Raw genomic sequence first — 24,688 nt, 5'->3', positions numbered from 1 at the left:
AACCACCCTCTGGGGGAAGAACCTTTTGCTGAGATCCACCCTGAGCCTGCCCTGACACAGCTCCAGCCATTCCCTGGGGGCTGTCCCTGCTCCCCCCAGAGCAGAGCTCAGTCCTGCCCCTCCTCTGCCCCTGCCCAGGCAGTTGGAACTGCACTGAGCTCTCCCCTCAGATGATGTTTTCAGTGAGCTTGGGACAAGTCTCATCACTCCCTGGGGACACCAAGCCCCTCCACCCACACAGTGGGAGAGCAGCCCAGGCCAGTCATGCTCCCCCTCTCCCTCCTTTCGCCCAGCTCCCTTGGCATCCCTCCCAGCTCCCTGGCACATATCCATCCCTGCTGTGCTCACGTGGCTTGTTCTTTCATCCCCAGATAGAAGCTGGGCCAGGTTTTTAATCCATGTGCAAATCCAGCCCCCACCGCCTTTCCTGGGTGTCATTTTTCCCAGTGCAGTCCCAGCTCTGGCCAACCCTCCCTGCCCCATCTCTGCCCTGGTGAGGAACAGCACACCCACAACTGCAAAAATGCACTTCTCTGAGATGTGCAGCTCTGTGAAGCCAAGAATACAATAGGTTGCTAATGATACAACTTCCTGTTTTCCTGGAAATTGGAAAATGAGCAACAGGGAAAGGATCTCGGCCTGCAGCCAAGCAGGGCTGGAGCCCCTGGTGCCTGGCTGAGCTGCCCTCACCCATCCTGGGGTCAGAGATCCCACAGGATTCCACCAGGAATTTGCCTCCAATTTCCATGCTGAGAGCCCTCGGTTCAACTCCCAGCCTGGAGGTCTCATTAGAGCGAGAGAGATGACGGCATCTTCCTGCTTCTTAATCAGGGTGGATAAAAACTCCCTGCTCGGGCTTCAGCCTCCCCTCTTCATCCAGGGACCGTGCTCATCCATTTCCCCACTACAGAGCATTAAATGTTCATAATCACCTGTTATTCAACATGGCCCTTAAATCAATTTTGGAGTCTGCCCTGGAGCAGCAGGTCCCAGCCTGACGAGAGGCTCAGACTCCGCTCTCTGAGATGGATGACCGAGCTCTGGGCTCTATTAAAATTCATGTTGTTTCTCTGTTGCCGGTACCAGGCCATTGCAATTGCTCTGCATTACAGACTTGCCTTCATCATTATTTATCAAGGTGAAATTTGAGTCAGCTGCAAACTTTACGGGCAACTAATTTATCCATATTTTCCGGATCATTCATGAAAATGGTGAAATACAGCGGGGTGGGAGCTGAATCCTGCAAAGCCACCGTGCAAGCAGCTTGTTAGGCACTGATCCTCTAACAACAATCGCATTTTGAGAGCTTTAAGCTGCCTGTTTCTTAATCCATTTAATAACTGTCCATTGATTCAATAGAGAGTATATTCTCCACCACGTAAATCAAGTGCCTGACATAAATCTAAATTTATTATGATAATCCAGATACATGAGCAGAGACTGGGTTTTTTTTTGTCCCCATCTAATGCACCAGGACATTAGTCCATGCCTGGGGCTTGTTGGCATTGAGGCAACGTGGTTAATAAATAATAGCAACAGCAATATCTGCTATCAGAAGAAACCAAGAAGTCGACTGGGCTTAAGAATACCAGTGGAAATTAATGGTATTTCATGGAATCATAAAATCAATAAGGTTGGGAAAAACCTCTAAGATGTCCAAGTGTCAACCCAGTACTGTGTTCACCACCACACCATGCCCCCAAGTGCCACATGCACACGTTCTTGAGCACTTGCAGGGGTGCTGACTCCACCACTGCCCTGGGCAGCCTGGGCCAGTGCTTTTCTATGTATTTTTCTCTGTATTTCTATGCCTTTGATCTTTACCTTTGTTAACATTTCCTCTCTCTCTCTCTGGCAGCACAGAGACCGAACTGCCCAGTCTCTCCTCAGCTCCTGGGATCTCCCACTTGCTGCTTCCAGCCACTGGTGGCCACTGGCCTTCCCTGCCTCTGGGACTCCCCTACTTCTCAGATTTTTATAAGGAATTAGAGCCAGGACTTAATTTTGGCAGTACTCCCATGCAAACTCCTTAGGCAGAGGTTTGTGCATCCATCCATGGCTGGATCACTGTCCCTCTCCATAAACCACTCCCAGTGGATGGTTCCTTATCTCAGCTGGGCATCCCTCTGTTGTGATGCTCCTTCACAGCCTCCACAGGCTTAAGCATTTAGGATCCTTTCAGAGAAAAGCAGAGATTCTCTTGGCACAGACTTGTTTTCCTCCAGGACTGGGTGTCCCTGTCACTCCACCTGCTGCAGGGTCCCCTTTCATTTCTTCTCCACCCCAGTAACCTTTCCTGACTCCTCCACCTGGCTAAGGCAGGCAGTGCCCCGCTCCTGGCCTTGGCCCAGAAAGGGATGTTCAGCCCCTGATTGAAGCACATTATTTAATTCAAAGAGCCAAACCACGAGGCTCATTGAAGGCAATCTCCTTCCAACAGGCAGGGCTTGCAGATCTCCAGGGGACACAGACTTCACACCCTGCAGGTCCCTCCCTCCACACAGAGCACTCCCAGAGCAGCAGGACTCACTTCCCCTCGTTCTAAGTGCCTATCAATATTTCATGGTGCTAAGTGAACTTTTTTTCCATTTCGTTTGCCATCTTTGTTAAATTCACCTCCTTCAGCACGGAAGGGAGACCAAGGACCAAGTGCTGATTTGGGGGAAATATGAATCATCTTATCAAAGGAATTAACTGGAGTGAAAAAAAGGGAAAAAATGCTCAAATTATGAATAGAAATTACATCAGAATCACAAAAATGCAACTGGGAAGCTCAATCCTGCAGAAGCAATAGCATCAGGCACCCAAATGGTCCCTGATAGGAAGTATATTCATTTACAAACAAAATATCTCACCTCTTCTAGCCTGGAAAAAGCTCATCCCAGCATATTCACTGTTATTTCTTTGGGATTTCTCACATGATGCAAATCAAGAAGTAAATCTTGTGGACTTGAAGACAGAAAAAAAGGTCTCCTCATGTCCCCCTGCTCTCTTTTCCCTGGCAAAGTGGAAGTAAACTCTCCTTTCCCTAGGGAAATACCTTGAGCAACTTCTGACAGGAGCAAGGACAAGGAACACAAACCTTGCTGGTTCCAGAGGGCACTATCCAGACTCCAACTTCACAAAAGTGCTTTGTGTCAGCCTTGGCTTACAAACCTCTTCAGTATTCTCACCTCTCAAACTACCCCCAAACTGCCCAGCAAACCCTCTCAGCCCAGCAAACCCCCTCCACCCCAGGCATCAGGCCCAGGAGCTCTCACTGGGAAACCACAAATACTTTGGAGTGAAACCAGGCCTTCTGAACTGTGCTTTTCTTCTGTGCCTCTGCCTTCCCTTCTTAAAGAACTTATTCAGAGGTGTAGCACTGAGCAAACTCAGCCAATCTCACCTTGATTAGAATCCAAAGGGTTCCTACTTTACTACTTAAGCCCTCATGAAAATCTATTCCATGGATTTAGAGGCTGCTGGATCTCCTTCACCACCCTTGGCCTCCCCCTTCCTATTTTCCTTCTGACATGTGATGTGGGGGTGACATCCCCTTCACACACACCTTCTTCTGAGGAAAGAGCCCAAACCATTTTCCCCCCTTGCCCAGCTGGGGAAGGAACAGCCAGAGCAAACCAGGATGGCAACAAAGGGGCCCATGGACAAATCCTGCACTGTTTTGTACGTGTCCTGGGCTGCATCAGAAGTAGCCAAGGGAGGTGACTCTGCCCCTCTGCCCCCTCAGCTGAGACCCCCCTGCAGAGCTGCCCCAGCCCTGGGAACAGCACAGGGAGGACGTGGAGCTGCTGGAGAGAGTCCAGAGGACACACCAAGATGATCAGATGGATAGAGCAGCTCTGCTGGAAAAAAAGGCTGGGAGAGCTGGGGGTGTTCAGCCTGGAGTTGAGAAGGCTCCAGGGTGACCAAATTGTGGCCTTGCAGTGCCATTTTTCTTTTGACAAGAAAAACGGAGAGAGACTATTTACAAGGGCCTGGAGAGACAGGACAAGGGGGAATGGCTTCAAACTGACAGTGGACAGGGTTAAATGGGATACTGGGAAGGAACTGTTCCCTGTGAGGGTGGGGAGGCCCTGGCACAGGTTGCCCAGAGAAGCTGTGGCTGCCCCTGGATCCCTAGAAGTGTCCAAGGCCAGGTTGGACGGGGCTTGGAGCAACCTGGGCTGGTGGAAGGTGTCCCTGCCCATGGCAGGGGGTAAGACTGGAGGACCTTTAAGATCCCTTCCAACTCATTCTATGATTCTACTTCTGCAGTCAGTGGGGAGGTCTCTGTGCTGTCCTGGAGCCACCCACACTGTGTCTCCACCATATGCACTGCTGGCTTCACCTGGTGGCTTCACACAGATCTTGAGTTGGTGACATTCCTTTTGGATCTTTAGTCCTCCCACCTGACAGCACCCTTTGCTGAAGCCACCACGTGTTCCCTCATCCTTAAGGTATCACTTCCTGAGGCCCTAAATCCCCTTTATTACCAAACTACTCCAGCACTTTTCCCAGCAGTCTAGAGGTCACCTTAAGTGCTTTCCATTCCCAAATGTACTGTTTGACATTTGCTAACATTAAAATCCAGCAGCTATTTCCTCCTCCCCTCCTCTTCCCTGGTTACATCCCGCTGCAGGTGACGCATGGCCTGTGTTCCTTGTGGTGCCCAGAGGCTATTTATCAAGGAATCAGCTAATCCTGGATTTGGAAGGTCCCTCTGGGGTTTCCTGTGACGGGGTAGGGGGTGGGGGTTTGTTCAAAATCGCTGCCTGAGCTGAAATCAAACATGTTCAATGTCCTGTTCATCTTCCCTGGGCCAGTCCCTGCATTGTCCTCTCCCATCCAGCTGCTCAGAGAGCAAGGAGAGGACTCTGCTGTGGGGACAGACTTTTTAGAAGGGCTAAAAAGGGCAGAGGGAAATGGTTCAAAAATGGATGGGATTCAATTTAGTTAGTTATAAGGAAGAAATTCCTGGCTGTGAGGGTGGGCAGGTCCTGACACAGGTGGCCCAGAGAAGCTGTGGCTGCCCCTGGATCCCTGGAAGTGTCCAAGGCCAGGTTGGACAGGGCTTGGAGCAACCTGGGCTGGTGGAAGGTGTCCCTGCCCATGGCAAGAGGTGGGACTGGATGACCTTTAAAAGGTTAATTCCAGTCCAAACTATTTTATGATTCTACAAATGAAGCAGCAACAGTGATCAGTCACTGGGGCAAGGGGAGCTCCTGCACTGGCAAATGTCCCCAGGAGCTGCCAGCACCTAAACTGCAGCTCCCAGCTCCATCCCAGCTGCCTGCAGAGCTGAGGTGTGACATGTAGAAGGAATTTCAGTGCCTTTTATGGCACACAAATTTTCTTGCCACCTGCCAGCGGGAAGGTGCCCATTTCCAGCTCCAGGTGTTAATGGACCTCAGCATGGAGGGGTTTGCTGGGCCAGCTGAGCATGGGGAGATTTGCAGGGGTGTCCATTGGTGTGTGACCATTCTGATGTCACCCATAAGCACAGCGTGGTGAGAGATGTGTTTGTTGTATCCCCCCACTGCCTGACTGCAGGCAGAGACCTGCACCTTCATCCCCAGTTGGTTGGGCAAGGCAGGACCACTCAGAGCAGAGCATCAACCAGCACCTCCCTGACATGGGACAGTTCAGGCTGGAGTGGAGGAATGAGTCCTTCTGGCTGAAAGATCCAGATCCCAACTGAGGTTCAGTGTTAACTGGCTGATATATGGAGGGGAGAGCTTGTGCTGAGACAGGCCATGGGGACCACTGCCAGACCCAGACTCATTAGAACTCTCATTAATGATCTAGATGAGAATGGGAGTAAATAGCAGGTTAATTAAATTTGCCCCTACTGAGCTGGAGAAGGTTTCAGCGTCAGTGGGGACACATAAATGACAGGGAGGGTTGTGGCAAAAAATGGCAGATTGTTACGGGCCAGAAAAATGCTACTTCTGGGGAAAATGATCATCCTTCCACCTCATCATGTGAAGGGGAAAGACTAGAGAAAAAAGAACCATATCTGAGGAGCTGCCAGTGAGCTGTGAGATGATGGCTGATAATGAGAGAAGGGAAGGTGGGTTACTTGGGAGTGAATTTTCGCTCTATGCTTGTATTGCCAAATGTTGGTTCTTGCCTGGGGCTCCTGGAGACTATCAGAAGAAATACAATTGTTATTATTGATTGCTGTTACAACAGCTCTGAGGGGCTGATGTTCTTGCTTAGCCAAAACAACAAGAAACTTATGGAAATGGTGAGAGAAAGAGCTTTATCCACAGGTGAACTTGGAGGAGCAGCTCTGTGCACAGGCTGAAATGTCTTAATTACGTGTCCAAAGAGCTGTAGAATTCTGGAAAAATACAGGAGGAAGCAGTGACACAAAGTAAATGAACTGAGCTGAAAGAGGAGCAGCTGCCCTACCAGGAACTATCACAGGGCTTATCAACAAGGAGATGTGCAAACACTGAAGGGGAAAACAGGTTGTCTCTTCTCTCCAGTTCAAATGTGAACCTCAGAAATGAGCTGTGCAGTGCCAGGGTACCCACACGGACACAGAGCCAGTGAACCAAAGGCACACCAGGTCAGCCCAGAGCTGAAAAAAAAAAAAAAATCAGGAAATTTTGAACAAAAGAGTCCCAGCCTAATTTCTGCATTACACTGGGACAGAGCACCTGGAAGTGTCCAAGGCCAGATTGGATGGGGCTTGGAGCAGCCTGGGCTAGTGGAAGGTGTCCCTGCCCATAGCAGGGGGTGGCACTGGATGAACTCCAAGGTCCCTTCCCACCCAAACCATTCTGGGATTCCATGATCTCGCTGTGAAACCATCCCTCTGACCAGCACAGCACCACACCCAGGGGTACTTGGGAAAGGAAGGGAAGGGAAGGAAATATTTCTCCACAGAAAGAAGTATTTCAGGAGAAAATGTTTGGAGAAGAAGGGACAGTAAAATGTCCCCTTTCAGAGGTGTGTGTGTCTGTCCCAAGCTCTGCTCTATACACTGAACTTCACTGCAATCTTCCAAGTTAAACCAGCTGCAGTACAAGTGGTCTCTGAAGTCACTGCAATGAAAGACTAAATGTACTTAAACCCATTTCCAAAGGCAGGAACTTCAAAAAAGAGGGAAATGCAGAAGTCTGACTACTTTAAACAGCTACTGAGGACAGAGACAAGGCAGCAAGGCAAAATCTGGAAAAAAAAACTTATGGCTCGAGAGCAGCATTAATGCACAAAATCAAAGCAATTTCTCCAGTGCTGCCCAAATAATTCCTGCATGTCAGGAGGAGCAGACCCATAACCTCAAGAAGGATGGGATCCCTCATGCCTGGTGGGGGGAATTCAGCCATTCCTGATAATCACAATAGGAGTGAAGCCCATGGCTGGCAGGCATTTCCAGGAGACTGAGAAGAAAATCTAAATGAGAGAGAGAGAACTGAAAAGCACCTGCAGCCAGGGACACAAAAGGTTTCTGTTGAGATGCTTGTAAGCCTTGGTGCATCTGAGACATGCAAGGCCTTGCAGAAATTAATAAGGGAGTGATGTAGGGCACTGATTAAAAAACTAAACCTATATATAAATAAGTTGTTGTCAGCTACCAATCACTCATTTGAATACACATTGTGCAGCCAGGGATCAGATCTCACCAGGTATGAGCAATCCAGCACAAGAGAGAAATTAAACACAAAAGGTGTGAAATAAGCATTTTTAACTTATGAGCTCATTATAAACAACCAAATCCAAGAGAAGAAACCCTCAGGATAAGAGGGATAGACTAAAAGGCTTCAGCTGAGTTCTGGGTTGGTGTGGAGCTCCTGGAGCGGCTCCAGCGCCGGCTCTGGAGATGCCCAAGGGCTGGAGCATCTCTGGGAGCAGCAAAGGTTGAGGGAGCTGGGGCTGTTGAGCCTGCAGAGCACCCCCTGAGAGGGGCCCTCCCCAGGGTGTGTCAGGGGCTGCAGGGAGGGGGCAGAGGATGGCCCAGGCTCTGCTCGGGGGGGCCCAGCAATGGCACAAGAGCCACGGGCAGGAACTGATGCCCAGGAAGCTCCACCTGCACAGGAGGAAGAACTTCTTGGCTGGGCAGTGACCCAGCTGTGAACAGGCTGCCCAGGGAGGGGCTGGAGTCTCCTCCCTGGGGATATTCCAGACCCCTCTGGACACAATCCCGTGCCATGTGCTCTGGGCTGGCCCTGCTGGGCAGGGAGGTGGGAGCAGATGAGCCCCTGTGGGGCCTTCCAGCCTGAGCCATCCTGGGATTCTGTGATATGCAAGACACTGAGGATGTCTGGTACTTTAAATAACATATTAAATGGGCTTTGATGGAGCAGAGGATCCTACACCAGGGAGGTATCAGCTAAAAGGGCACAGCATCACCTCTGGCTGCTCTGCCTTTGCTTTGCCCACCTGTGGTGGAATAGGTCAGCTGGACCTCAGGGGCAGTTCCCCATCAGTCAATCCCTGTCTCTGTGGAGTGGCTGAAATAACATGCAGAGGGGAGGAGAGGTGTCCCAGCTCTGTCTGAGACCATTAACAACATCTGCATGAAGCACCAACCCTTAAGAGGAATGGTCTGAGCTGAACTTCAGCTGAAATCACTGACCCATTATCCCCTCCCAGAAAGTACAAACAGTGTGACATTTCAGAGCGTGGCCTCTGTGCTGACTCTGACATTAGGGAGAGAAAACAGTGTGAGGCTACAGAAAGAGTTTACATCAGCTCCAGACACCCAGGCTGACTGGAAACAACCAGGTCCAGTGGCATCCCAGTCACATTCCCAGCACTGGTGTGTCAGTCTGGATTCAGGAAGAGCTGAGCTGGGGGGGTTGGCCAAACACAGCACATTACAAGCCAAACTGATGTTGATGAGCCACACAGCTGAGCAAAAATGAGGATGTAAATTGAGATATTCTTGCATAGGAAGAGCACTATACATTTTAGACAAATGACAGTGAGTCCATGGGCACAGGAGAAATCCTTGGGAAATGGAAAGGCTGTTTAGAAGGGTGGAAAGCAAAGCCCATGTGTATAAACTGTGATCATGTAACAACCAAGAACCTTTCAGGACAATCAGTTTAAGCTCTCATTACAACATGAAGCTTTGCACACAGAGTGGTCAGGCCCTGACAACTGGTGAGCTCCCACAGCAAACTGGTGGCCCCTTCTCTCTGGGCAGGTATGTGGGGCCACCAGAAAGAAATTCCTCAGCAGATACTCAGGGCTGGTCCAAGGCACAAAAATCCCGGGAGCAGAGCTGTCAGATCCCACGTGCAGGTTAAAAATCATCAGGTTCTTGCAAAGGGCACACCAACAGCATTGATTCATAAGGATGATGTTGATGTAGGAGCATCACAGCACAAGGAGAGGCTCCTTCACAGACCTGTGAAACCTGAATTGTCCACCAGCACCTCCCTGGCACATTCCCAAGCTTAAAGCTGTGCCTCTGTGTACCCCTGGGCAGCATCTCAGGCATGGAACTCTCCAGATCATAACCACACCCAAGGGAACTCAAGAGACACTGATGAGACACTGCAGGGCTGGATCAGGAACCTGAGCAGGAAGGACTGACAAATGAAATGACAAATACAACAAGAGCTTGCAAGAAATTAGGCAGGAGAGGAACCCGAGCCCAGGACAGAGAGCATAAGGGAGAAGGTCTGTTTGAGTCCCTGCCCGGAGCTCTGCTCTTGTATTTGACACGGCACTTCTGGGAATTAAAACCCAGGAATGCTCTGCTGAGAAGGGATGAGGAAAAAGGGCTCCCTCCTCTCCTGTGTGCTCACACTGTCCTCTGTTTAATCCCTCAGAATCCTGCACTGCTGGATGCACCGAGGAGCAGCAGGAGCTGCAGAGCCCTCCCATGCCCTGCACCCCCAACAACAGGACATCACCACACTGAAAGAAGGAAGCCAGGGAGGAAGGACCACGGGCTTTCTGACTTAGCCTCAGTGTCTAAATCTCTCTTTCGCCCCTGGTAGCAGAAGAACAGAAAGGCATCACCCTCAAGCTATTAGGAATTATTTGCTAACCTGCAGTTCCACCTCCAGAGCTGCTCCTCTTTTCTGCACCCAAAAATGCCCCACCTCAATCAGAAACCAACACAGCTCTCATCTGCAGACAGAATATTTTGGGGGAAGGATGACATTTCCTTGCAACTCCCCTGACATTACAGACAACAAGAGGGAATCTCTGCAATGCTTTGAAACCAGAACTCAGAGAAGGAGCTCCAAACATTACCTGTGGTTTCCTGGACAGAGTGTGACCCCCACAATGACTCCCCCGAGTGAGATTATAGAGCTGTCACTCACTGCCACCACACAGCACAGAAATTACCAGATCAGGCTGATGATGAATGTCTTGTCTTTGCATTGAACACAGGCTGCTCTGATCCCATTGCCCCCCTCCCTGGTACAGCTTAGGGAAGGCGGGGTGGGGGAGAAGGGGCAGAGCCCCACCCGAGCCTCAGCCCGGCTGTCAAAGGCAGGGAGATGTGTGGGCACTCACACACTGCAGTTCTTGCCAACTTTCAGGGGTTTGTCACTGATCTTATGATATTTAGCACATTTCTGAAGTCCCACCGTCTGGACTCGGGAGCTCGTCACGACTTTCATTCTAATGCTATTTCTTTTTTTTCTGGCAAAGAAGATGAAAACATTAACTCATCTATCTCCCTAAACCTCAGAAAGAAGGAGGTGAATGAAATGTCCCAAACTGTGTGTTCTCTGAGAATTTCCTTCCCTCCTCACAGCTGAGGTTTGTAGCTGCTGTTTGCAAACACGGTGCATGAGGAAAGGCTCAGGGAGAGGCTCACGAATCACATCACCCCTGAAGGGACTGACACCCCTTTCCTCAGCAACAGGGCACCACGTTCCATGATTTCCTAATTCCAGATGGTCTCCAAGCAGGATAGTATGGAAAGAGCTGGAGAAGAGCTCAAAACCAGCCAAAACCTGAATTCACACAGTACTAAAGAGGATGGTTTGGAAGGACAGTGGGGAGAGAGGGAGATGCTGAAACCCCAGGCCAGGGAGGGGATTGTCCTGGGGCGGCCTCACCTCAACATTGGGACAGTTTGGGGGGACACAATGGAAGGGAGAGATTGAGCCATTGGAGAGTGTCCAAAGGAGGGACCCAGAGATGGGCAAGGGCCTGGATTTGGAGCCGTGTGAGGACGCTGAGGGCACTTGGGGTGTTCAGCTGGAGCAGAGGAGACTGAGGGGAGAGCTCAGTGCAGTTCCAACTGCCTGGGCAGGGGCAGAGGAGGGGCAGGACTGAGCTCTGCTCTGGGGGGAGCAGGGACAGCCCCCAGGGAATGGCTGGAGCTGTGTCAGGGCAGGCTCAGGGTGGATCTCAGCAAAAGGTTCTTCCCCCAGAGGGTGGTTGGCACTGACCAGGCTCCCCAGGGCAGTGGGCACAGCCCCAAGGCTGCCAGAGCTGCAGGAGGCTTTGGATGATCCTCTGGGGCACAGGGGGTGACTCTTGGGGATGCGGCTGTGCAGGGCTTGGACTGGATAATCCCTGTGGGTCCCTTCCAGTTCAGCATATCCTGTGATTCTGTGACCCCTCCAGCACAGATCTTCTCCAGGCAGTGGCAGAAGCTCTGCTTCAGCCCGACCTGTGGGCTCTGATTTAAAGGGTTGTGCCTTCTGGAGTCCAAATGACCAATAAGTGCTGGTCGCTTTTAAGAAAGCCCTTGTGCCTTGCAATAACTCAGCACTGATTGCCTACATTTCCTTAAAAGAGCTCATTTAGAGTTGATTTAAGCACTGCTGGGGAGGGCAGGCAGGAGGGGGGAGGTGATTTACAGACCTGTGTCAGCAGCAGAAGCAGCACAGGCTCTCCTGCCTGGAGAGGGGCCTGGCTGGAGGGTTCCTGAGGGGAAAGGGAGGGCCCAGGACCCCCCAGGAAGGGTCCTGGCGATGATCCATTGTCATGATAATTTTTTTCACTCTCTTTAGGGGAGGCAAGCGTGGATTTGATGTGTACCACAGACCTCAGAGTTTAGATGGTGTTTGAAGTTGCGTTTCATGCCATAGTTCGGGGAGGGTGTTCCCTGAGCCTGGGCTGCAGCCCTGGGACACAGCTCAGCTGAGAAACAGCAGGTGCTGAGAATGAAACTGGGAGAAAGAAACTCAGGACTCCACTGACTGTACAGAGTGTAGAGGTGGCTTCCAGGCTTGGTCAGATAAATGCCACTGGACAGTGAGATCAGCTGTGCACACCCACATTGGGCTTGTCTTTGAAGTGACACCCCTGCAAGAGCCTCCAGGGAGAACGTGTGTGGGCCCTGAGGGCAGGAGGTTTCGCCCCTCTAGAAGCTTTGCTGCTTTCCAAACCCTCCTGCTGATGTCTCCTGGCTCTGTAGGCACCTGTTCCACTGTGGAGAGCCTTGGCAGCAAAGGCAGGGGCTCAGGAACGTGGGTGGGCAAAGCCCTGACGGGTTCCTCTGTTCCTGACCATTGCAAGATGTTTCTGCTGAGCACCACACCCATCATAAGAGATGGCTGAGAATGACAGGCAAGTGCCCCCCAGGACTGTGCAGCTCTTCCTTCTCACCCACAGCCCATGTGGAGCACAGACATGCCCAGGAGTGGACTGGCAGGTCCCTGTAAAGCTCTGTCTCCTGACAACCAGTAGAAAAGCAGGAATAATCCAACTTTTAATGACAGATACCCTAGTTTTGTAAGTGTGCTGCCTCTTTAAAGCACTGTGGCTGATATTTCTGTACATTCCTATTTGGCAGGACTAAAAAAGAAGACTGAGAAGAGGAATAACAAGGAGAAAAGGACCAGTTTAGAAATGAGCAGAATGGGGAGATTTCTGCTTTGTTTTCCCTCCCTGTGTCCAGTCCCCCTTTCCATCACTGCCCTCCCAAATCGAGAGCAAGGCCAGCCACGCAAGGAGCTGCTCCACACGTGCCCCAGCGAGGTGCAGAAAAGGATCAGTGTCCGTCTCCTGTTCTTTGTTCCCCACCCAGGAGCCTTGTCTCTGATTCCTCCCTGGATGAGGACTGGAGAGCTGTCACAACAGGGCCTGGTTTCCATAGCAAACCCAGCGTTTTCAGATGGAGAGGCTCAGCCCTGCATTCACCAGAGCTGAAAAGAAAAGCATTTATTCCCCCCCACCCCCCAGGCACCAAGGACATGGAGAACCCTAATGCCACGTGTGGTTTAGATTTCACAGCTTCTTTAAAGCAGAAACAGCCTGTGAGCTGCCTGCTGGCAGCTTTTCTAACTCAACACATGGGTTGAAGCCTGAGAGATTCAGAGCGTGAGTTTTGCTCCCAGTTTGTCAGTTTTTGGTCTCAAGCCATATCTGAGGGCCAGTGGTGTCCACAGAGGGAGGATGTGCTGCCCTTGGCTCAGGGGCACTGCAGGGAGAGAACAGCAGAGAGAGAAACCAGCACCAGGGATAAACTGAGGGAGGGCACCAGAACCAGGTGTAGGAGGATGGGGTAGAGGGGCAGCCTGTGGACACGAGATGGAGATGGCCAAGAGGGCTTCATCCTGTGGGAGGCAGGAGAAGTGAAAGCAAGGTCCAGACACGTGGGATTAGGAGCCAGATTCTGGAAAGCACACAGGGAGGGGCTGGGACCAAAAAATGAGAGCCGGTGGATCAAGCAGGGTGGGACATCCTCGTCTTGGGAGCTGTTCTCAGCTCAGCTAAACCAGCACATGGCATTTCCCACAGCTGATCAGTGTTGTGGAGCTGTTGATTTGTGGTTCTGCTGTCTGAATCCAAATAGATGAGTTATTTCCATCTACAAACCACTTTAAAAATTAAACCCATGCTCCCAGCAGCTTTTCCACAAAGGATGGTGCTACGGAAGCTGGGAGGGAAAACTTGTTTAGTTGACAAAGGAGAGTGACAAAGAGATGCTGCCAAGGCCATAAAGGGTTACAGGAAGCAAGGAAAAATTATTTTTCTCCTGCTCTGTGACTGGGGATCCCCAGCTTGGTTAACACAGGCCTTGTGCAAGTCAGTCACTGTGATGTCCCCTACAAGAGCTGGAGGGTGGTGGTGACATCTTTGCCTGCACAGGGGCGGTCCCACAGTCCCAGGGACACAGAGGAATCCATCCAGCCCTGTCCCTGCTGCACAGGGAGTGGCTGTGTCCTCCAGAGCCAGCTCCTGTGCAGAGCAGGCAGCACAAGCATTTATCCCTCCTCCAGATGGAGAGATCTGCATTTGCAGTGGACATTAAATTCGTGGCAATGATAAAAAAGAAAAACTGTTCTGCAGCCATAAACCTCCTCCCTCAGGCAGAGAGCTGAAGTGCCTGCAGGGTGGGGGAAGGACACTTGTGCCAGGCCGGGAGGGGCAGGAGGGGACCAAGAGGCATCCTCTGAGAGATCTCAGCCCTTCCGTCAGCAGCACCAAGGGGGGCACAAGCCCTGAGCTCTCCCTGCGCTGACATCCTCGCGCAGAAAGGCACCAAAGCCTCGGGAAATGTGCTGGTGAGAATCCCCCCAGGGGTGAGCTGGTGAGGATCCCCCCAGGGGTGAGCTGGTGAGGATCCCCCCAGGGGTGAGCTGGTGAGAATCCCCCCGGGGCTCTTCCCTGGCTCGGAAATGCTCAGGCACGGATCGAGGCTGAGTGTTTTGCAGGTAGAAGGGGACACTGTTTCCCGGTGTGGTGCCCACGCCATGCCCAGCTGCGTTTTGGAGACACTCTGCTCCCTCCCCTCCTCTGCCCCATGGCATTCCTTTTCCCCTGGGAGGTGGGAACAGCTCGTCCCACAGCCCTGTGCCTAATCCTGCTCCCCTGACTGGGAATGGGCCCCAGTGCCCTGGTGCAGGAGGAGAATTCCAAACAGACTTCCAAATTCCTGCTGGTTAAGAAAGGGTAATAAAGAGGGGAAATGCTCTTTTATATATTAATTACACGTCAGCCCATTTGCTCCAGAGCTACCCCGGGAGCACATGAAGAATTACTGCATTAATTAGGGAGCAAATGACCCCAAACTCCCTCCAACAGTGGGCTCCCAGCCCTGGCAGCCATTTGTTACAGCGAGGAAAAGCACCAGGTTTCACTACAGAACAGAAGAACAAGCGGCCACACATTCAGCATTTCAGAATTCCCCTGTCAGAGCACAGGGAAGTTGTTTGTCCCACTGGAATCAGCCAGAGCTGCTCTATATAACCCTCCCAGCATCTCACACGTTTGATTTTGGGACTAAGATATTTTTCCTCCAGCTGAAAATATCTGTAGCAGCACATCAGAGCAATGACCAGGGGCAGCTTTCACTCCTCTGCGGCTCATCCCAAGCTAGAGCCCCAGCAGCCTGTGCATTCTTAATTGACAGAATTAGGAAGCTTATTTGAAGAATACTTGAGTCCTCAGAGTCTAATTTCCTGCTATATAAATAATACATCAGCAACAGCAGTCCCTGGGAAAAAATAAATAAATAAATTAAAACAAAAACTAAGAAGCCCAGATGAATATTCCAGCTTCCATCACACTGTGAAAAAATCCTTTTGCAGAGGTTTTTCACAATAGCCCCCAACTGCATTGTACCATTTCTCGCCTCGTCTGATTGAACTAAGGGGACAGGAGCTGAAAATTAGACTTGCAGGCCTCGGCTCTGCAGGCGTGATCACACCTTCTGATGAGCACAGCCAGAGCTGGGCCTGCCAAAAGAAACCCTCCAGCCCTGCAGGACTCAGCCTGGAGCTGTTCATCGACTGAAAGCACCACCAGCACTGCCAAGACACACCCCCAGACCCCCTGTCCTGGGCAAAAGGGCCCGGGACAGCAAAGCACTGTGGATTTCCCCCTCGGTGCTCCCAGTGCTCCCAGTTCAGCCAGAGAATCACAGAATGCTTTGGGTGGGAAGGGATCTTACAGCTCATCTCATTTTTGGGGCATTCCCTGCTGTTGCAGAGCCGGGGCTGGCACAGCTCCAGGGTATCGAATAGCAAGTGCTTATGTTATTAAAATCCCTGCTGCTGTACATCCATATTCATGGGAGGGGAGGGGATGAGAACTGCACAGGCATCTGTAATTTGGGCAGATCACAACTTTTGGGGGCTGAATTTGCAGCTGCAAACTCCCTTATCAGATCCAGCTCCAGGTCCAGGGTGACACATCAGTCTGGGCTACGAGACTGGAAAGTGCTGCTCTGGTCTCACTGCACCCCCTGCCATGGGCAGGGACACCTTCCACCAGCCCAGATTGCTCCAAGCCCCGTCCAACCTGGCCTTGGACACTTCCAGGGATCCAGGGGCAGCCACAGCTTCTCTGGGCAACCTGGGCCAGGGCCTCCCCACTCTCACTGGGAGGAGTTTCTTCCTCACATGTAATTTAAATCTCCCCTTTGTCCTGTCACTATCTGCTCCTGTAAAAGCAGCTGCATCTCTGCCATCTCCCACAGACCAAGTAGCAAACAGGCCTCTGGAAGGCTAAAAGGAATTGAGAAGGAGAGCTCCAGGACTTCATTGGTAGTGTTTCTGCAGCACAAATATTTGTATTCCTCTGCTGTGGGATTTACAAGCACACACTCGACTCCAGCAGGGAGAGCCTGCAAACAGCAGCAAGGTTTCTATGTACTCACCACTTGCTCCTGCCTTCTTCCCTCTCTCTGGCTTTCTCTCTCATGTTATCTGTTGGTTTTTTTCTGTGCCTGAACCAGGGAAGTGTGATTTCTGGCAGGAGAACTTATCAGTGGCTGCTCTCACCAGAGGCAGAGCAGCCCGTGGGAAGGGGAGCACACAGGAGAGCTTGGGGTACCTGGCTGCAGCGTAACCACTCAGGCTGTTCCTCTGCCTCACAGAATCATGGAATCACAGAATCAATCAGGTTGGAAAAGCCCTCTAAGGCCATGGAAGTCCAACTGTCAACCCAGCACTGCCAAGGTCACCACTAGCCCATGTTGCCCAAGTGCCAGATCCACAGGGCTGTTAAATCCCTCCATGGCTGGTGACCCCACCACTACCCTGGACTGGTGGGGTAGTGTCAATGCCTGTGTCTGTGCCGATGCCTGACCACATTTTCCATGGATCAATTTTCATAATGTCCAACTTAAACCTGCCCTGACACAACCTGAGGCTGTGTCCTCTCATCCAATCCTTTGTTCCCTGGGAGCAGAGCCCGACCCCCCCCCCCAGCTCCCCCCTCCTGTCAGGGAGTTGCAGAGCCAGAAGGTCCCCCCTGAGCCTCCTTTTCTCCAGGCTGAGCACCCCCACATGTCTCAACCATTAAGATTGGAAAAGACCTCCAAAACCATCGAATCCAACCTTGGGCTGAACATCTTCAGCTCCCTCTCCAGCAGCCCCACAGTTTCAGGGAATTTCCCATGTTCTCCCCTGGTGGGGTGAGTGAAACAGGAAGGGCTGTGGGAAAAGGAGCTGTTCCTCTCCCCAGCTCTGCCTCAGAGGACCAGCATCATCTCCACCTCAGAGAGCTGAAATCTGGAGCAAGCACCGCAGACAAAGGGGCCTGTTAGAAACAGCACTGCCAATAAATAATTCATGGGAGAGAAGTGGTGAGTCTCCAGGGAGCCAGCGCAGGGATCTGTGAATCTGGATGAGTTTGCAGTGTTTTAATTATGCAAATTGACAAATGTCTCTACACTGAGAAATTCTGCTAGTCCTGCAAAAGAGCAAGAGCTGGAAAACAGCAAGAATTTCCCAAGGCCGTGTGCCCAGCCAGCTGCCAGCCACAGCTGGCAGGGTGAACCTCACCCAGGCCCCTCTGGAACTCCCTCTGCTCCTTGGAAGGACAATCAGCAGCATCCCTGTGCTGGAGGCAGCTTCAGTGCCTTGACAGCTTCCCCTGCTCTGCACAGCCATGGCCTCAGCCCCTCTCACACCAGCACAGCTCAGGAAGGGGGAGAGAATATCCAGCTCGGGGATGCTGTGGGATCATAGGTTATTAGATCATAGAATCATAGAATCTCCTGAGCTGGAAGGGACCCACAAGGACCATCGAGTCCAACCCCTGGCCTTGCACAGACACCCCAACAATCCCCCCCTGTCCCTCAGAGTGTTGTCCAAACCCTCCTGCAGCTCTGGCAGCCTTGGGGCTGTGCCCACTGCCCTGGGGAGCCTGGTCAGTGCCAACCACCCTCTGGGGGAAGAACCTTTTGCTGAGATCCACCCTGAGCCTGCCCTGACACAGCTCCAGCCATTCCCTGGGGGCCGTCCCTGCTCACTCAGAGCAGAGATTGGAGCTGCCCCTTGGGAGGAGCTGCAGGCCCTGGTGAGCTCTGCCCTCAGTCTCTTCTTCTGCAGATGAGTAAACTTGGGCTGCCCCATGCTGGTCCTGTATGAGCAGAGCCCAACACCCAAAGGAAGGAGGACCTGCAGTTGGATGCTCACTTTGCCTGGGCAGATCCAGGGTCAGTTCCCCAAAGCCTTTGCCTGGGGAAGAGACTTTGTCACTTGGAGCTTTCGGAAAGCTGAGCCTCCCTTGGCCTGCCAATGGGCCAGGCAGAAATAAGGCAGAAGGAGGTGGAATAAGGGCCCAGGGACTGGCAGTGTCCCCAGCACAGCACCCTTGTGGGGCATGAGGAAATCAGCTCCGTGACAGAGCAGGAGTCCCCCGAGAGCCCAGAGCTGCCTCCTCCTTCCTCTGCCCAACAGGCCGTTTGTCACCAGAGCAGATTAATGAGGTGTCTGATCCAGCCTCATTAGGATGGAACCAAGGGCTGGACAGAGCTGGCTGGGAGCAGGAGGACGGGCACAGGGAACCCTGCCAGCAGAAGGACACCTTGGGCTCTGGGTCATGAGGAAGAGGAGCCACCCCAGGGCTCTGTCCCTGCTGTCCCTGTTCCCCCTGCGGCTCTGCATGGGCAGGGCTGTGGGGCCAAGGGGACACAGCATCCCCCTCCTGGGCTGGCTGCTTACAGACCCCAATTCCTCTCTGTAAAGTCTTCACCAGATGGTTCTAATACCCCCACTCCATTAACAGTGATGGTTTCATTTCTGAAAACTGACTTTTCCACAGTTTTGAGGAAAAATATTTGGTTTTCTCTAAAAATATGCAGTCCCGTGTTACCCGAAGCCAGACACTTTCACTGAAAAATTAACACTACTTCTGAATTATTTTTGTGCTTGTCTCTTTGGAAGAAGGTGGGAGAAGGAAGGAAGGGAACTGTATCATTGAAGAAAAAAATGGGAAAATGTCAATGCAAACAATATTTCATGCAGAAATGCCTGGTTTGATTGAAAATCCATTTTCTCACAAAATAAATTTTTCATGAAAACTGTGTCAGAGCCAAATTCAAACAGGGACAACCTGGAGTGGAGACAAGTCACCTGGTTCCTCTGATGCTGATTTATGTCAAGCTGCCTGGAAGCAGGAGCTGGTGGCAGCTGCCTTGACCTGTCAGGTGCAGAAAAAGTGACTGAAGCTCCCAATCCCAGGGCAAGGCAGGGAACAGCTAGGGTCTGGATTTTGCTCAGGTTCTTCCCACCCTGTGGCATCACGGTCTGGCCACACTGATGCCTCCCTAAGCAAACCATCCCCTCCCCTCACATTTCTGGGAGCCTGATGGTGGGACAGGATCAGGGCAAGGTCTATTCAAGGGTGATCTGTTCTGCTCCAACCCCAGCTGACACAGCTCACAGCAGGACTAGTGGGGCACAGCCCTGCACCACATGGCCTCCAGGACTTCCCCACTGTTCTCCTGAGGGCTCCATGAGGGGTGGGAAATGTGGCACCCCCAAAATTACTGAGCTTCACACAGTGCACAGCACCTTGTCTGAGTGTTGTCCCTTTCCTGATGTGTCCAATGTTTGTCCCTTTCCATCACTGGATGGAAAAATCTCAGGGCCCCAGGGCAGCAGCAGCAGCAGCAGCAGCAGCAGCAGCATGTGACACATCTCACCCTGCCAATGCCTGCAGAGACGTTCAATCGAAGCAGGATGAGCAACCAGCCCTTCAGGGCACTAGGGATATTCTGGCATCAGCTCTGTGCTGGAGGCAGGGCAGTGCTGGACAGGGAACCCAGATTTCCATTTCTCAGATGCTCTTCCCTCAGGGGTTTGCCAACAGCTGCTGGTGTGCTAAAGGCTCACCACTCCCTGCAGGCTGGTGCTCACATCCACTGCCACGTCAAGGCTGGTATTTTGGAGGTGCAGGGTCTGCCCTGCCCCTTGCACAGGCATCTCCATTGCAGGGACAGAGCCAGGGGAGAGTGCACAGCTCCCAACACTCCAAGCGTGGTCACTGGAGCTGCTGGTCACATGGAGAACAAGGAATGATGACCTTCAAGCACTGCTGAGGCATTTCAGGTCCTGTGTCCAGTTCTGGGCCCCTCAGCCAGGAGAGACACTGAGGGGCTGGAGCGTGTGCAGGGAAGGGAACGGAGCTGGGAAGGGGCTGGAGCAGCAGGAGCAGCTGAGGGAGCTGGGGGGGCTCAGCCTGGAGAAAAGGAGGCTCAGGGGGGACCTTCTGGCACCAAACCCTTCCTGGTGATCAGTTCCCATGAACTGGTTACCATCTATGCCATGAGAACCGTATATTGGCTATACACTGCACCTCCAAGCAAAGGTTTGGGTACAGGGCTCTGCACTGCCCTTCATGTGCCACAGTTGTCAGGTCTGGGAATACATCAGCTCCAGCCACGCTTGTGGGCTGAGAGGAGGGCTTGGAGCTCCCCTGTGCCAGCAGGACACACTCCCTGTGTACAGAGAGAGCACAATGGGGCCATGAGCTTCTCCCCAGGGCTTGTCCAGCCCCAGGCGTGTTACAGGAGTGGAGGAACATACCATGGTCCTACTGCAGAGCCAGCACTGGCCAAACAGATCTGCTCCTTTGCCCTGGAAGCGGATAGAGGCTCCTGACTCACTGCATTGGGATCACAGAACCATGGAATCATGGAATGGTTTGGGTTGGAAGGGACCTTAAAGCCCATCTGGTTCCACCCCCTGCCATGGGCAGGGACACCTTCCACCAGCCCAGGGTGCTCCAAGCCCCATCCAAGGCCTTGGACACTTCCAGGGATCCAGGGGCAGCCCCAGCTTCTCTGGGCAACCTGGGCCAGGGCCTCCCCACCCTCCCAGGGAAAGGTTTCTAACACCTAATCCAAAACTACTCTCTCCCATTTTGAAGCCATTCCCCCTTGTCCTGTCACTCCATACCCTTGTCCAAAGTTGATGTCCATGTTTCCTGGGGACCACTGAGCCCTTTGCAGGGCTGCACTGGAAGCTCTTGTGCAGCACAGGTGGTGGGTCTGTTCCCTCCTCCTCCTCCTCCTCCTCCTCCTCCTCCTCCCCAGGAGAGACCATAGGGATCTGTGCCAGGTCCCTGGGTGAGACCAGCTTTATTGTGCAGTTCAGTTCTCTTTTGGGCAGCCTGGCCAGGTGGAGAGAAAGCTGCCTCTGACCTTGAGTGGAGATCAGAAGTTGGTGCAACTTGCTCTGTTCTCCACGGCCTAGAGGCCAACGGCCCACTATTTTCTGCCTCAGCACTGGAGACAGACAACAGCATCTTAAAACAGGATTCTCTCATCAATCATTTATTGGATTTATGCAGCTTCACTTAGGAACTTGATTTATATTTCCTCTCAATTTACTGCATTTGAATTGTTTGCAAATAGGCACGTGAATCATCGGCTGGAGAAGAAAAAAAAGCTATTTTCAAGCTTCATTTAGGCCTTTCGAAGCATTAATTTTTAGTTGCAAAGGCTATTTTTTGCTAAATTGGTTTTTAGATCTTGTCTTCCTTGTGCTGGGTTATAAATTTAGTGCTGCTGGAGCAAAAATGATCAGAATTGGATTTTTTTCAGCCCTCTGAGGCAGGTGCAAGGGCCCCATTCTGTGCTGGGTTGCGGCACCAGAGTAGATAATTTGGCTCTTGCTGCTGTGACAGAAATACCCACTCTCCCCCCAGCACAATTTAGCACAAGATCCTGAGGACAAACCCAGTCCCTGTGCACACCCTCATGCCTTGCTCTGGCATCAGGATGGGCTGTTTCCTTCAAGAAGACTCGGAATCCTTAAGCTACGCTCTGAGGGTACCTTTGGTCTTCGAAACTCACCTTTGAATCGAGCGAGGGAAAAGCCTTCAGCTCAGCTGTTTTAAAGGTGAACTTGTTTCAGGGCCACAGCATCCCCACAGCTTGTGTGGGTGGTTGGTGGATGATGTTTTATTTAAACACAAAGGCATGAGATTCCAGCTCAGTTCAAACAAATCCTTTGGTGGGAAAATATGCACATATTTTTGACACAAATCTGTCCGCGGCTCCATTAATTCTCTGCCAAAGTGCTTTACCTGCTGGAGCAGATGATAATTCAGCAATGTAAACAGAGCCTTTTAATTTCATTTTGGGATCACGAAGGGAAACAAACTGATTAACAAAAGCAGGGTAAACAATGGTTCTGCCTCCCCCTGCTAGGATTAATATTCGCCTGGTATTGATGCCGCTCTCCCAGGAGCCTGTGCCAGCTCAGCCCTGGGGGTGCTGGGCCAGGCGTGTCCAAGGACACGGGGCAGTTCCAGCAGGATGGATTTTGTGCTGTGAACACAGGGAGAAGGGCCTTCTCCACTGAGATCCACCAGCAGAGAGGGGAATGCTTCCCTTGGCTTCTGTGCTTTTCCAGGAAGCCCTTTTTCCTGCTGCCAGGGCTTCCCCACTATCCATGGGGTCCGTACCATGGAATCATCAGAGTCACACACTGGTTCGGGTGAGAAGGGACATAAGATCTTGTCCAGTCCCACCCCCTGCCATGGGCAGGGACACCTTCCACCAGCCCAGGTTGCTCCAAGCCCCGTCCAACCTGGCCTTGGACACTTCCAGGGATCCAGGGGCAGCCACAGCTTCTCTGGGCAACCTGGGCCAGGGCCTGCCCACCCTCACATGGAACAATTCCTTCCCAATCTCCCATCTTTCCCTGCTCTCTGGCAATGGGAAGCCATTGCCCCTTGCCTTGTCCCTCCATCCCTTGTCCAAAGTCCCTCTCCAGCTCTCCTGGAGCCCCTTCTGGCCCTGGAAGGGGCCACTTCCTTGCATACCCTGTGCTAAGACTGCAAGGGAGGGACTCCAAGGTGGGACATGAAAAGATGTGGTGGGATTGTTGGTGTGTCCTGTGTGGGGCCAGGAGTTGGACCCAATGATCCTTGTGGGTCACTCCCAGCTCAGGATATTCCATTATTCTATAATTCTACTTGGCAGGTGAGGCTTCAGGCACCTTGAAAGAGTTTTGCTCAAGGGGAAGGGACAGACCTGTACACCACAGAGACCCCAGAGCAGCCCAGGGTGCTCTGTAAGGCTCCTGTGCTGCAGCAAACAGGGAGTGCTTGGGAGGTGACACAGCACGCCCCAGTGTGTCAGGAACCAGCTGGAAATGAGTTCAGTGCAAGCACGGGGGAGTGAAAAAATGTTATCTCAGCTTGGGCAAGGCCACAGGGAGGTGTTCAGAGCTCCTGTTCAGGACACCACCCACACTGCAAACCCAGGAGATGTGCACCTACCGCCCACAGCAGAGCTGGCTCTGCCCAGGGACGGCAGGGCACACAGGGGCCATCACATCTGTTCCTTCTCCACAACACCTGATGCAACAAATTCATGTTCAAGCAATAAAAGACAGCAAGATGTGGCTCCTGCCTGGAGAAGAACTCCATCACAACCAGCTAGCTGGAAGGGGATCCATGCTGAGATGCAGGGGTGGTAGATGGCTTGTGGAGAAGGGAAAGGGCTGCAGGACAAGCTACAGAGATGATGCTCAAGCCACAGGCTGAATTAAATCTTGATGATCTGGTTTGTGCTCCAGCTGCCAGAGAAGAGAAACCCAGAAGGCAGCAAAGTTTTGGTGCTACAAACATAGTTTTCTCTTGCTTTATTTTTATGCTAAACAGAGCAGCTGCTGTTTTACTCTTTGCTGTGGAGAATGGCAGGCTGGACCTCTGCAAGCACTGGCACATGCAGGTCTCTGCAGGGATGGAGCAGAAGAGCAGCTCTCAACACGCCTGTCACCCCAGAGTGAGTCATCAGCACCAGGATGGAAGAGCTGCTTGGGGGAATGCAAACACTGGCACCAGAGGATGTCATCTCCACTGATAAGGGATCCCTTGGGAAGCCCAGAGGGAAGTGTTTGTGCTGACACCAGCGAGGTGAAAGGAAGGCACAGCACACACATTGGGCTTTGCTGGGCCTGGGGTTAAGGAGGCAATATCTGGACTAAGAACTCACTGAGATTACTGACATAGAAATACTAAAGCCCACGATACTTTGGATCCAAAGAACAGATTTCACTGGCTGTGGCAGATGAATTACCTTAGACAGGGGCACTCCAGGATGTTGGAGATGTAAAGTCAGAAACCTCAGAGAGATCAGCAGGACATACTGATGGCCTGAGTGCTGGAGCCCCTCTGCTCTGGAGCCAGGCTGGGACAGCTGGGGGGGTTCACCTGCAGAAGAGAAGGCTCCAGGGAGACCTGAGAGCCCCTTGCAGGGCCTAAAGAGGCTCCAGGAGAGCTGGAGAGGGACTGGGGACAAGGGATGGAGGGACAGAACAAGGGGAGTGGCTTCCAACTGCCAGAGGGCAGGGTTAGAATCATAGAATCGAATCATAGAATCTCCTGAGTTGGGAGGGACCCACAAGGATCATCCAGTCCAACCCCTGGCCCTGCACAGCCCCATCCCCAAGAGTCCCCCCCTGTGCCCCAGAGGATCATCCAAACCCTCCTGCAGCTCTGGCAGCCTTGGGGCTGTGCCCACTGCCCTGGGGAGCCTGTTCAGTGCCAACCACCCTCTGGGGGAAGAACCTTTTGCTGAGAT

At 52.2% G+C, this 24,688-nt stretch overlaps 1 protein-coding gene and 1 long non-coding RNA gene across 2 annotated transcripts in view; both read right to left on the bottom strand.

Annotated features, from left to right (window-relative positions):
• Positions 1-24,688, bottom strand: part of RTN4R (reticulon 4 receptor) — an 84,124-nt gene that overhangs the window by 13,550 nt on the left and 45,886 nt on the right. The window lies entirely within an intron of this gene.
• Positions 15,036-16,570, bottom strand: LOC114065002. Its single transcript, XR_003572853.1, has 2 exons — positions 16,520-16,570; positions 15,036-15,355 (listed from the first exon to the last, which is right to left on the bottom strand). It is a non-coding gene; the product is annotated as an uncharacterized LOC114065002 (long non-coding RNA).

The sequence above is a fragment of the Empidonax traillii genome, unplaced genomic scaffold, assembly GCF_003031625.1.
Source record: "Empidonax traillii isolate 1590-97213 ecotype Southwest subspecies unplaced genomic scaffold, ASM303162v1 scaffold603:size388340, whole genome shotgun sequence".
In the NCBI taxonomy this organism is placed as follows: Eukaryota; Metazoa; Chordata; class Aves; order Passeriformes; family Tyrannidae; genus Empidonax; species Empidonax traillii.
The sequence above is the reverse complement of the archived record's forward strand: the minus strand, read 5'-3'. Positions and strand labels throughout refer to the sequence as shown.